The following is a 12,645-nucleotide window of genomic DNA, read 5'->3' as shown; positions in this document are numbered from 1 at the left end:
GCTGAGAGCCCTTCCTCATAGGGGTGGGGGGCTCTGTTTGTCCTCACAGAGTGGAGGGCAAGAGAGGAGTGAGCATCTGCAGGCCGCTTTCATGAAGAGTCCCATTCAAGAAGGTTCCACCCTCCAGACCTAGTCACATCCCAAAGGCCCCACCTCTTAATGTCATGACCTTGGGGATTTGTTATGGTTTGGATGTAAGGGGCCCCCCTAAAAGCCTCCGTTACAATAGGAGTTCTCAGAGGTGACGTGGTTGGGGTGCAAGGGCCGTAACCTGATCAGTCCATCCTACTCTGAATGACTGGCTGGTAACTGTGGGCAGGTGCTGTGCCTGGAGGAGGTGGGTCCCTGGGGCTGTGCCCTGGAACAGTTTGTCTTCCCCGGGGCCCTTCACCCTCTTTCTCTCTGCTTCCTGGCCCTGCCACCAGCTGAGCAGCTTTCCTCCCAGGGCCCTTTCCCTATGATTTTCACCTTATCTTGGTCCCAGAGCAATGGCCATCTGTGGACTGAGACCTCTGAGACGGTGAGCCCCAAATGAACTTTTCCTCCTCTAAGCTGTTCCGGTTGGATATTTTAGTCACCTGAATGCAAAAGCAGACTAAAACAGTGTTAGATTTCAACATATGAATTTGGAGGGTGGACACAGATATTCAGACCACAGCACCCCCTTACTTTTACTTGATAGTAAACCCAGGAATCATATTATTTCAAATGTGGGTACCCCATTTTCCTCCAGGACAACAAAGCCCAATGTCTAGAGACATCCAATTATAGTGTATATTTGTATTACACAATAGCTAAACCAAAGTCCAAGTACCAGTTATTAGGTCTGCTTGAACTGCAATTAAATGACTGATTAAGCACAAACCCAAACTTTAAGCTGGGACAGACATTTCCAAGAGAAATTTCTAAATCAAACTAGAATTATTCTTTCTTACTATAGGCCAATCAAAGTTTGAAATTGGATAGCTGTGGTAGATTAAAGATGTCTGCAACACTCTTCTACCTCAAAAAGAAACTCTGGCACATGCTGCAGTGTGGGTGAACCTTAAAATATTAAGCTGGGTGAAATAACTCAGCTGCAAAAGGATGAATACTATTTGATTCCACGTAGGTGAGAGCCCTAAAGAGTCAAATTCACAAAGACAGAAAATGGAGTGATAGCTGTCAGGGGTTGAGATGGGGGGAAGGAGGAATTATTGTTTAATGAGTAGAAAGTTCCACTGGGGGAAATTAAAAGAGTTCCTGAAATAGCTGGTGCAACAGCGTAATGTACTTAAATCCACCGAACTGTAATCCTAGAAATGGCTAAATTTACACTATATACATTTATCACAATTAAAAAAAAAAAAAGATGGTGGCAAACTCTTTGCTACTCCTTCCATCAAAATGTTAATTTCTTCCTCCTTGAAATTAAGCGGGGCGTGGTGGCTTTCTGAGTTCTTGCAGAAGCTGCAGATCTTCTTAAGAACTTCTTGGAACTCTCACTCTGCATTCTCCGTGGGAAGGGGGAGGATTTGCCCTGGTGTGCTCTTTCACAGTGTTGGAGATACTTTGGTGTGGGTAGAGTCCAGGGATGCTACCAAACATCCTACATTCAACAGGATACCTCATTCCAAATAAAGAAAGGTCCAACCCAATAAGTGAAAAGTGCCAAGACTGAGAATCCCAGTTCTGTTAGCCAGCATCCATGTAAGAACACTTCTGCTCTGAGATCACCATGGTGTAAGTAAACTCAACCTGTCCGTGTGCACAGATCATGTGGAGAGAGAGAGAATGCCTGGACATTTGCAATTGCACAGCCTCATCAACCCAAGACCAGGCATGAGAGTAAAGATGAACATTCCAGTCCCAAAAGAACTGATATGGAGAAGATCTGACAACCCAGCCCCATGTGGTCACCTTCAGTGGACCAATCCAACATCACCAGCAGTGGGTGCTGTTCCATCCGAGTTCCCTCCGTGCATCAGGGAGCTATCCTTGCTATGTGCTCCTAGCTAAAAAATGGGTGAGCACAGTAACACAGTTTTTATTTTATGTCACTTAATTTTGAAGCAAATTCATTTCCAGAAATAGATAGCCAGAGCAGTAGCCTTATGATCTTATAGAAGAGAGTCACCTTTAAAACCTTGGATTTGGTTTCAGGAAGACTGGAGCTAAGCAGATAGGGCAGGATTTATGCAAGATTAACTTCAGTGACCCTACCTGTAAAATGGGTATGTTAATCTCTAGCCTGCAAAGTACTGAGAAAATGAAATAAGATCCGATATATAAAAACACTTAGGATAATATCTGCCCTAATAGGGCTACTCAGTAGTAAGTTTAGATTGGATTTTATCTGGTTTGTCTCACAAATACAAAGCAAAGATACCCTTTTTCTCACACTAATCCTCCTTCAACATTGAGTAAAATGGATATGAAGCGTTTTTGTCTCAGAAACCCTCATGTAAAGATCCCTTGTAAATCTTTGCCAACGGGACCTGGGTCAGAGTCCCACTTCTAACCCTTGCTAACTGCCTCCCCTAACATGGTTAACACCTGCTCTGATCTGAAGGTTGGTTTGCATCCTTTGGCATTAGTTGGTTGAAATCTTAACCACCCCCCAGCTGATGGCACTGGGAGGTGGCACTTTGGAGAGGTGATTAGATTATAATGGCAGAGCCTACCTGAATGGGATTAGTGTCCTGAAAAAGAGGTCCCAGAAATCTGCTTTGCTCCTTTACTGTGTGAGGACACAGTGACAAGACACCACCTATGGACCAAGAAATGGGCCTTCATCAGACCTCAAGTCTGCAGGTATCTTCCTTGATCTTGGACTTCTCAGTCTTCAGACCTTTGAGAAATAAATTTCTGTTACTTATAAATTACCCAGCCTTCGGCATTTTGTCATAGCAACACAACTAAGTAGAACATTATCTCTAAGTCCTCAGGCCCTCTCAAGTATGGTCAAGAGAATAATATATTATTATCCATTTCATAGAGTGGTTGGGTGGGTTAAATGAGATAAAGGCACATAAAGCCCCTAGCACAGTTCCAGGCACAAACCAAGCACTCAACAGCATTCTATATCCTGCGGCCGCTGCCTGCCCCACCAACTTACCTGACATCTGGGCATGCCAGCTGTGGGAATGACTTAGACTCTAATTGGTCCCTCCACAACAGTAATAAAATAAACTTCAAATCTGAATTGGTGCCTAAGGAACTGTAACTAGGAAAGAAAAGACAGAGCCATTTCTCCTCCTCGGTAATAATCAAAGCATTTTTTTTGCAGCCCAAGGATATTTTCAGAAAGTCAAAGAGGAAAATCCCGTGGCCTCTCCTCAACCAGGACAGGAGCGAGTGTCCTCTGTGAACATGCAGCAAGGACATCCATCCCGAGGCGTTGGCGACTCCAGCAGCCATGTCACTTCCAGTTTCATCACCCAGAGTTTCAATCAACACAAGAGATTGTTCTGCAAGGTAAAGAGAAGTCTCGTTTGAATCTGGACTTTTCTAGGTTTGAGAAAAAGTATGATTTAAAAAAAAAAAAAAAAGTTGCTACAAAACCTGTCAGCAAGCAATCAGGCTGGTCACTGAGATGCAAGTGCTGTTCCCTCTCCCCAGGCTCGTGGAGTAATTATGACCCATGCCCAGGCCCTTCTGTCCCCATGCCCAGGCCCTTCTGTCCCCATGCCCGTGCTCAGGTATTCCTGCAGAACTCTGGTCCATGAGACCGGAAAGCAAAAGGCTGCTTCTCCAAGCAAATTGTCCTGATGAAAACCCCAGCCGTGGGGTTCCCCAGCCCAAGAAGCCTCCTTAGTGCTGGGAAAGTAAATGAATATGTGCAGACGAATCTGATTGGGTTCCTTTGAGAATTGTGAAATGAGGAAGAAAATTCTAAGCATTTTTATTTGAAAGATGGATTCCTGCTCTGGGCCATCATATTTGTGGTTGAAAATGAACCTCAGAATCTGTCTTAAGGAAGATGGCCGAGTTCCACTAATATGCTGCCAGTTCAGAGGAAAATCTCTCTCTCTCTCTCTCTCTCTCTCTCTCTCATCAGCCACCCTACTATAACCCTACTTTTTTTTTCCAGTATGGCATTCATTTAGAGACCTACTAATTCTATACTTTCTTTGGTTTCACAAAACCCCAAGATGCCCAAGAAATCTGTGTTATAAATGAAACAAAAAAAAATTTCTGCTATTTTTGAGCCATGAAGTGTGTGAGTGTGTGGGTGGGTGTGTGTTTATATATGATGAACTGTATTGTGTAAACTTTACAGCTTAAAAGGCAAACCCCAGCCAGTGTCCCCGTACCTTTCCCTAACATTCTTCACTGTGGCACATGCCACTGACAGACCATGTTTTCTTCACGTATGTGCTTCTCTTCGGTTTCACCTGATAGAATACAAGCTCCATGAGGTGCGAGTCTCCTGCTTCATTGCTGCTTTCTCCCTGGTGCCGGAACGGTGCCTGCTCCATGGGACCCACCTGCAGAAGTCGGGCCCAGTCTGGAGAGAGACCGCACACTTGCCGTTTAAACAAAAAGAACTATAAAATTGTACTGTAAGTTGTATGTTGTCTTATGATGAAATAAACACAGCCAATCTATCAGGTAGAAAGAAAGAAGAAGGAAGGAAGGAAGGAAGGAAGGAAGGAAGGAAGGAAGGAAGGAAGGAAGGGAGGGAGGGAGGGAGGAGGGAGGGAGGGAGGGAGGGAGGGAGGGAGGAAGGAAGGAAGGAAGAAAAAGAAAGAAAGAAAGAAAGAAAGAAAGAAAGAAAGAAAGAAAGAAAGAAAGAAAGAAAGAAAAATAGCTCTTAAGTCAAATTGATAACTTTAAAATTTTTAAAAAGAGGATCCCAAGTAACCACATAGGACAAAGGTTGAAATGATCACAACTCAGGTGAAGCTGAGACTCAGACCTCTGCAGAGGGTTCATAGCTAGGAGCATGCGGGTGTCTCTGAGCGCAGAGAAGAGCTCTGGAGCTAGGGACCCAGATCCCGAGTCCTCCCGGTGCAATGCGATGGCACCGGCGCTGGAAGACTGCAAGCCACATTCTACTGCGGCCGCCAGAGGGAGCTGCTGCGCCAGGAGCAAGGGAGCGAGCGAAGCCCAGGGGAAGCCCCAGGAAGCCCTGCGAGGAGCCAGAGTCTCCTCCTTCCGCAGCCTGGAAGGTGGGGTGCAGAATCCCAGCCCCAAATCACGAGGCTGACAGTGGAAGGGACGTGTTTGGGCTTAGAATTAATTACTAAAGACAGTTATCAGAAAATAGGTGGAGAAGGAACACCGTGCCAGGAAAGAATGGGGGAAGAGAAGAAAAAAGGAAGCAACAACAGCGGACGGCGGGCCCAGCCGGCGTGACCCACGGGACTTGACGCCTACCATTCCTGAGCCTCACCGTGAAAGCCCGGTCCACATCTACCCTCCTGTCCTCTGAAGCGGTTTGAAGCAGGATTTACCATTCGTGTTTTATAGATGAGAAAACTGGCAGCCCGAGAGGTTTAGGAGATTCCCAAGGTCAGTTAGTAAGTGCCGGAGCAGGGATTTGAACCCAGGTCTGCTGAGCCTTAAAGCCATCCCTTCCCATTAAAAGTCAATGGATAGCGAGTGTTTAGAACGCTGGCATTTCAAAAATTAGGGTTAAAATGGGCTGGGGATGTGGCTCCAGTGGTAGCACGCTGGCCTGGCATGCGTGCGGCCCGGGTTCGATCCTCAGCACCACTTACCAACAAAGATGTTGTAAAAAAAATAAATGTTAAAAAAGTTCTCTCTCTCTCCCTCTCTTTCTCACTCTTTCTTTAAAAAAAAAAGAAAAAAGAAAAGAAAAAAATTAGGGTTAAAGAGGAGAGTCTTGCCCTAGTCCACTTAATCTGCTCCCCAGGGTTGATTCTTTGAACTCATTTCCTAAAGAATGGAAATGGCAGAACCTGCTCTGGTGGGAATCAATGGGCGGCTTATGTGAAACCGTTTTGATGATATCAGAGACGTGCAGATGGGGTTTCCCCCGCTATCACCCACAAGGTCTTTTTGGATGAGGAAATCTCAGTTTTGCTTCAGGAATTGGGGGCTGTCTGATTCATGGTTGCTCCCCGGTCCCCAAATGAACATTGACACATCTAAGTGAATCACATTAATTCTATTCTCCTTGCCAGTGTTTGGTTTAGGCATGAACATATATGAACACGTGACATAGCCCCCGTCAATATTACTAAAGAATCACTAGAGGGATCCTGTACCCATTTTTCTTACTCTTAAAAATAAGTAATGTATGAACCGCTTATTTTCTACCTGTGAATACGGGAAGGTGAAAATGTGATGCCTGGAGCTGATGCTGTCATCCTGTAACTCTGAGGAGAAGTTATCATCAAAATCCTAGGATCATCATCCTACCTATTGTTATATGAAATAATAACCCCTTTATGGTTTAAGCCAATCTTAGGCATTCAGGTATTTATTGTGATATTTTGAAAAAAAGCATTTAAACTGATGGAAAGGATTCTGTTTGCATATCTTCACAAGACCAAGAACAAAAGGAAAGCAGAAGCCAGGTTTTATTTTGTTGTTGTTTTGCTTATCTGCTATATCAGCACGCCTAGCCAACCACCTAGCACAGAGTAGGACCTCAGTAAGCATTTGCTGATTGAATGAATAAACTAATCAATCCTTTAAGACCTAGTTGTTGGGTAGCACATGAGGACCAGCTCCAACTGAGAGTCCTGGTGATTTCTAGGTGTGCCCTCTACCACTGAACTACGTCCCCAGACCAGTCACGGTGGTTTCTGAAGATACAAAACCTAGATTGCTCCCAGAGAAACTTCCAAGCTCAGTGGGAAGCCAGAAGCATACAGGAGGGAATTACTAGAGACCAAGTGTTAAGTCAATTATAAAAGTATTTCCTGAGTGCCCATGTTGGGCCAAGTCTCATATTGAAGGCACGAAATAACCTACGGTATTGGGCTACCAATAATGAAAGGATCAAAGTAGACTGGGATGACCAGGGACCTTCATGGACGAAGTATGTATGTCCGGAATGGGGAGAGCCCATGGGGATCAGAAAGTAAAATGTGCTGTTTCGTGTTATTTTGGATTTTCAACAAAGTCACCAAAAGTTGAGGGGGGAGAAAAAAACAGTAATTGACAAGTACTGTCACATCCTAGCAGCAGGTACCAGATTGTCTACACAGGACATGTAGACAGAGTAGCCTCCACTGTGTTCTTGAGTGTTCTCTGATCACCAGTTTCTACTGTCCATAAGGACTGAAGCTGAAGAGTAAAGAGGGCTGTTTTTTTTTTTAATTTCATGACAATGTATTGTGTTCTGAGAAGACCAGCATCTGTGTCGAGGGGACACTGCAGGAGACCCCTGGCAAGGCTTCATAAGGAACTCAGAAAAGCTCCCCATGAGACAAAGAGCCAGCCACCGTGCAGAGGTCACGGGAGAACACCAGGTTAGGAGCCCTTCCTCCACGTGCCCTCTCCCTGCTGGCCGAGTACGGAGGGACCAAGAACAGGAGCTAGCCCCCCCCCCCCCGGGAGGAAATAAAAAGGAGATGAAGTCTCCTGTTGACAAGCCTCAGTCTCCTGGGGACGAGCCATTCTGAAGTGCGGAGGGGGAACTTTAATAAGAAGACAGAGAGTTAGTGACCACACTGGACTGTACCAGAATTATATTATTACTCCAGACTCCATCAGACTTTGTGGCTTTTTATTGACCGGAGCTTTTTAATCTCAAATTAAAGGGGATCTTTATTTATTTTCTAATTCTCACTGTAAAAACTGTGGGAACTGCCCACAATTTGTTTAGGAAGGGAAATGTGACTCAGCAGGAAGGTCAAAGAAAACAGGATGCCTTTCAATCAGTAGTTAGAGGTGAGCTCACCATGCCAGGGCCAAGACCAGGCCTCCACGGGTCCAGCCCCGCGAGGCCCCAGCCCACCTGGTGCTGCCCACCGACCCACCATTCCTTCTTCCTTCATCTTCTTCTGTGGTCTGCATCCACCCTCTTCAGGTCTTGGCCCACCATCCACTAGACTTGCTTGAGATTCTCAACACCTTCCTTGGTCAGCCTTCTGGTTTGCAGGCCAGACCCATCTCTTTCCATCTGGTCCATATTGGGCTTTGCCTCTCGAGCTCTGGGTTGGTAACTTGGAATGATGGCGGGCACCTTGAGGCCCTCAACGGCTGTCCTCCATGTTCCCTCCCTTCATCCACACCTGTCCTCCCACTGATGCTGCATCTTTTTTGTGCTGTCTGGGAACAGAGGTCCTAGCATGGTTGTGGGCACCGCTCCTAAGACTCTCCAGCAACCTCCCACCCTCTCCCTGACTACTGCTGTAGAAGTCCAGCCTTTGAATATGGTGGACACTGAATGAACCTCACAGAAGTGTGGTGAGGACCACTGCACAGCGAAAAGGAATGCTGGCAGGCACCGGACCCCTCGTGCAGCCAAGGACTCTAGAGTCTTCAGGAGAGGAGTAAAGTTCAAGTTGTGTCCCTGTGAGGTCAAGGTTCAAGGTTCCCAGAGTCTAAGCAACTTGCAAAAGTCCAGGTAACTTGCAGACAGTGAAGCTGAGTCAAAGCCCAGGTCTCTGACCCAAATGCCCTTTTCCCTTTTCATCTGATTGTGCAGAGGAAGTGGCAAGAAGAAGCCAGGTAGGAAGATGGAGAAGTGAACACAGTGTGCAGGCTCCTGCAGACCATCATGGTGAGCACCAGGCAGAGGAGCTGAGATCCAATAAGCAGGCAAATACATGTTTGGGGACCCTAATTGAGAGTAGGGAGTATAGAGTCGGGGACATAAAAATTAAAAATAAGTCCCCATTTTCAGAGATGATCTTTGAAGTGGCAGTGTGCCCTGGCTTTGCCCTGTAGAGCCTGGTCATCTGCCTGAGCTCAGTGTCATGTGGAGTTTGGGTTATTGGGCATATTTTGGAATATGGCAGGGGCCAGGGAAGAGAGACAGTGAGAGACAGAGATAGCAGAGGAGAGAAAAGAGGGGTACCTGGAGGACAGAGGGGTCTGATCCTCCATGCACTAGGGGACCACCTCCAACTTTCCATGACGAGGTGCTTTGACACCTGAGAGCTCCCGCCCAGGGTGACTGAGCTGAGCAGGCCCAGGGCACGTGGTGCTCCTGGGGTCCTCCCCTCCCACCAAGGATGTCAGCAGTACTGACCACAGTGAGGTGCCCCAGGGAGCCCAACAAGAAATGGAGTTCATGTGAGGACAACCCTCCGAGTAGGAAGGACGTGGCAGACACCGCAGGAGAACTGGCTCGGAGGTACCTGAGAGACCCTGGGGACTCCCAGGGACACTGGGGGAAGAAAAGGATTCGACCTCACAGGGACACAAGGGCCTACAAGAGCATTTGGTGTGTGTGTGTGTGTGTGTGTGTGTGTGTGTGTGTGTGTGGTGTAAGCTGCAAGGCCCTACATTCAACTGTGAACTCAACCCATGGGCTCGTGAGGCCTGGGGACATTAAGTTCCATTATTCCACCAAAGGCTTTAATAAAGGAAAAAAAGAAATGAAGACAGAATGAGAAGAGGAGAGGAGGGGGAGCGAGGGACGGAGAGCAGGTGGAGGGGAGGGGTATGAGAGGGACAGGAGAGGGAAGAGAGCCCCTGCTACTTGTTCCCCTGGTGTGGCACTGGGGTCCCCCCATACACATGACTCCCTGGGAGAGGCAAGGTTTCTCCCCTTCTCTCAACCAGAGCTAAAGGAGCTGTAATGAGGTTATTTATTCCCCCCAAGAAGCGGAGAGTAGTAATTCCCCTGGCTGGCTGCTTGTAGGCTCCGCTTCCACACAAATATATGAAATGCCCAGGCCCCACGATCTGCTCGGCTAATTGAAATGCCAACTTGAAGTTCACTCGATGACTGCGGCTGGGGTCACAGTCATTACCAGCGATTAAATGTTATGCGCGAAGATCCGTGAGGGGACCAGGTGTCAGCTGTGTGCTTGAACCCTACACCCACTGCGGGGAAAGAAAACCCCAGACGCACGCTGGTTGGGAAAGGAAGGGAGCCGGGACTGGGCTGGGCTCTGGGCTGCAGCAGGAGGGTGTAGGCTGCAGGAGCCCGAAGCCCAACTCTCCGTACCCAGGACCTCTCTTCCCTGGGCTGGTATAGAACACAGGGATCCAAGGTGGGTGTCAGGGTGGCTTCACTCTTTCTTTCTTCTCACCTGTAAGACGAAGATAATGATGCCTAAGTCTTGGAACTTCCATGAGAATTAAGTAAATAAGTCGTTTAAATGCCGTGATGAATGTTGCACATATAGCAACTACAGGATGGATTCCTCGACAACAGATCAAAGTCTCAGCCAACACACTCAGCCAAGCTTTGTGAATTCTCCTATCGAGGAACACTTACGGGGTGCAAAGACAGATACGACCCACAGAGGTAAGCGAAAGGACGTTTGTCAAACTCATGCCAGGCCCCAGTGGCTGTGCTGTGTCCCATGTAAATCAGAAGCTCAGGTCCCCCTTGAGGACCTGAAACTCACCAAACTGTTCCAAACCGTTATTTGGATCAAGGAGCAGCACACAGCAGGGGACAAGAAGCTGTGTTTCAAAGCCTGTCAGTCTGTCTGCAGGGCCACGTGGTCTCCACCATGGGGCATCCTATGAGGGAAACCTGAAGGGGGTTCAAACACCATCAAAGAGGAAACTGAGCTCACAGTAAACAAGGCCCCCCAGGGCAGTGCTCATCCCGAGAGGCAAGAGCCCCACACTTTGAGGAGGAGGGAGCGTCACCTTGGGTTGGGCCTGCCTGTACTGGTTTCCTAGGGGTGACATACCAAATGACCACAAGCTGTGCCCTAAAACAACAGGAATGTGCTCTGATGGAGTTCCAAAGGCCGGGAGCCCTTTGAGCACTTTGCAGCCCGGCTGACCCCTCCCTCTGGAGACTCAGTGGCTCCCAGCGGTCCTTGGCTTCCTTGGGAATATAAGTCCAAGCTTCCCCTCCCCGGCCAAGTTGCTACCACATGTCTCTCTCTTCTCTCCTAGCTTTTATAGAATGTTTGTCCTTGGATTTGGGGTCTATCAAGTATCCAAGATGATCTCATCCCAAGACCTTTCACTTCATAACATCTGCGAAGAACTTTTTTTCCACATCAAGTCACATCATACTCACAGGGTCTGGGTATTCAGATGTGGGCTTATTTGGGGGATCCGTGTAACCCACTGCAATGCCCTAAACCTCCACTGGGTCTGGGACTCCCTCTAACCAATCGTTCCCTCTCTCTCCCATACCAAGCTCTTTCACTGGCCTGCCCATACCCATGAGCAAGATTCTTCCTTAAAAATCAACCTCCTGACCCTGCCAGAGCCACGCTGCCAGGGACGTGTTCAAGGCAATTCAGAGGGCCATGGGGCTGGCCTGAGCCTGCTCACCTTCAGAGTCTATGCAGCACCAAAAAAGGATACGCCTCACAAAAAATCCCTGAAAGTTGATGAGCTTTCACTCCACTCAGCTCCCAGGGTCGATGTGAATTTGTGGAGGAGCCAAGGACTCAACTCAAAGAAAGCTTCTCACAGTCCGCCATCATTGCAGTTGGTGTCAGGAAACATACTCCCCAACTAAGCCCAAGATGCAAAGCTTGATTCACTGGGGGCTAGACAGCTATGAATAGCTCCAAAATGCACCTCCTAGGTTTGTTCCAAGACTTGGTGTTACTGGTTTGGCTGGCCTTGTTGGGCTCCTTTTCACTAGAGGTTCAAAAATAAAGAAGCTTGCGTATCCCTCTGGATTCACCAGATTAGCTGCCTCTATCTGTGACCCACAACAAGCCACTGTGTTTTCCCAGGTCACTGGGGAGAAGTTATGTGACTGGGGCTTACAAGGATACCTAGTCATAGAAGATTTATGGAGAACAGGAAAATGTGGAGAATTCACCTGGAAATAAGTAGACAGCTCCATGTTCAGCCCATGTTAATCAGTTGTAAGTGAACAGTGGAAACTCCAGACAGCAAATCAGTATTGCTACAGAAAGATGGCAGAGAAGTCAGGATTGGATAGAGTAAACTGGCCTTCGTCTGCAGGAAAATCTATAGTAGGCCTTTTCATTATCTTGGGTGATGCGGAACTACAAGTTGAGTAAGCTGAAATCCTTTCCCCTAGATATACTGTGCAAGCCTTAGAACTCCTGGTTCTCACATCACTATTGATGGACATAATTAAAATCCAAATTAAAAAAAAATAATAAAAGAATCAACCTCCTATGGGTTTTCTTCATTCTGTAAGAGTTGTCTACACCTCCAGCTCCAACTTCTGCCCACTTGGATCTTGACCCCATGGAACCCGGCTTTCGCTCTCACTGCTGCACGAACAGTTCTCTCAAAGGTCACCAGCAGTACTCAGGTGTCTGTCTCCAGGCTTGTTTGGACCAGGCCTCTTGTCCGGCCACGTCCCCCTCTCACGCTCAGCTGGGGCCACACCAGACTTCTTGCCAACCTGAAATCTCCCGTTTCACCTCCATCATGATTGCTCCCTCACCTACAGCACTCCCCGGCCTGGTATCAGTCAGGGTTCCTCAGAGAAACGGAGCTGGTAGAATATGTGTGTAAATAAAAAGAGATTTGTACTTCAGGGAATTGTTTCTTACCACTATGGAGGTTGGAAGTCCCAAATCCACAGGGTGGACTGGCAAGCTAAAGACCCAG

General features: G+C 47.4%; 1 pseudogene; it reads left to right on the top strand.

Moving 5' to 3' along the window:
- The first annotated feature begins 4,927 nt into the window (after nucleotides 1–4,927).
- On the top strand, nucleotides 4,928–11,892 carry LOC143381971 (MICOS complex subunit MIC26 pseudogene; annotated as a pseudogene).
- Nucleotides 11,893–12,645: the final 753 nt, after the last annotated feature.

This window comes from Callospermophilus lateralis, chromosome 16, assembly GCF_048772815.1.
Source record: "Callospermophilus lateralis isolate mCalLat2 chromosome 16, mCalLat2.hap1, whole genome shotgun sequence".
Lineage (NCBI taxonomy): Eukaryota > Metazoa > Chordata > Mammalia > Rodentia > Sciuridae > Callospermophilus > Callospermophilus lateralis.
Note: the sequence above shows the minus strand (reverse complement) of the source record. Positions and strands in the feature narration are given on the sequence as shown.